The sequence below is a fragment of the Echinops telfairi genome, unplaced genomic scaffold, assembly GCF_000313985.2.
Source record: "Echinops telfairi isolate 266 unplaced genomic scaffold, ASM31398v2 ScPeMD7_7469;HRSCAF=8507_1, whole genome shotgun sequence".
NCBI lineage: Eukaryota > Metazoa > Chordata > Mammalia > Afrosoricida > Tenrecidae > Echinops > Echinops telfairi.
The window spans coordinates 47,031,206-47,032,275 of NW_022111373.1; positions in this window are offsets into that span (position 1 = coordinate 47,031,206).

Sequence of the window (1,070 nt, forward strand, 5' to 3'; positions counted from 1 at the left end):
TGAATAATGTATATAATATTATATAATGTATATAATAGATACTATATAATGCAGCTATTACACTGTGTAATATATGATTTCTTACATGTTATATAATATTATATATGTATATTATTTAAAGTTCCAATCAAACTTGCAGATAAGTTTCTGTTACATAATGTTTCTACCGACCTTAACTTTATATATGGTGATATGATTAAATAGATAGATAGATGATAGATAGATAGATACATAGATAGATAGATAGATAGATAGATAGATAGTTAGACAGATAGATGGATGGATATGATGTTCCAGATAGAAATATATCAGTACAAATAGGTTATATTTTGGGAAATAAAAATAATTTTCCGGATGAAAAGACATAACTAGTTTATGTTTATAGGAAAGATCACCCTCTACAGAATTATTTTGCCACCTACCTAGACTTCTTCCTCCTTGCTTTTCAACATTCTCTTCATATTCATTAGTGCATATTCTTTCAAGAAATCTGTTTAAACTCCAGTCTCATCTAAAATTCTAATGCTATTTGAACAAAAGGTGGAAAAAGAGTAGCAGAGCAACTCTGTGTTTACTCTTTAAAATGTGTTTTAAAGCGTACCCAAGAGCTAGTTGTTACATATTGTAATAGACAGGTTTTGCTTCAGAGGGTGATTACTTTTATTGATTAACACTACAGTTGATTTACTGGCTTTTGCCTGCCTAGAGAATGCTGATTATTTCTGGGATCAGGTGAAGCTTGTTGAAAAAGCACTTGGCAAGCTGTGTCCATTAGAGCATAACAGAAAAGGAGCTGCTTTTCTTCTACTTGAATAAAATTGAATGAACAGTTGGAGAAACAACAATAAAAAAAGTCTGCTCTCTATTTAGTGAATAAAGCAAAAGCTTAACCACTGTGTAATGAAAGAAGGAAAGGCTGTGTTAGTGATGCTTAGGAAGTTTAAAACAAAATCAATATCTGTGATAAATTGGGAAAATAACTGTGTACATAAAAGGCAGGTGTTTTCTTCTATTTCTTGTTGCCAAAATTGCAGCTTCAATTTTTTTAAGTTCTTACATATTTTTCATTA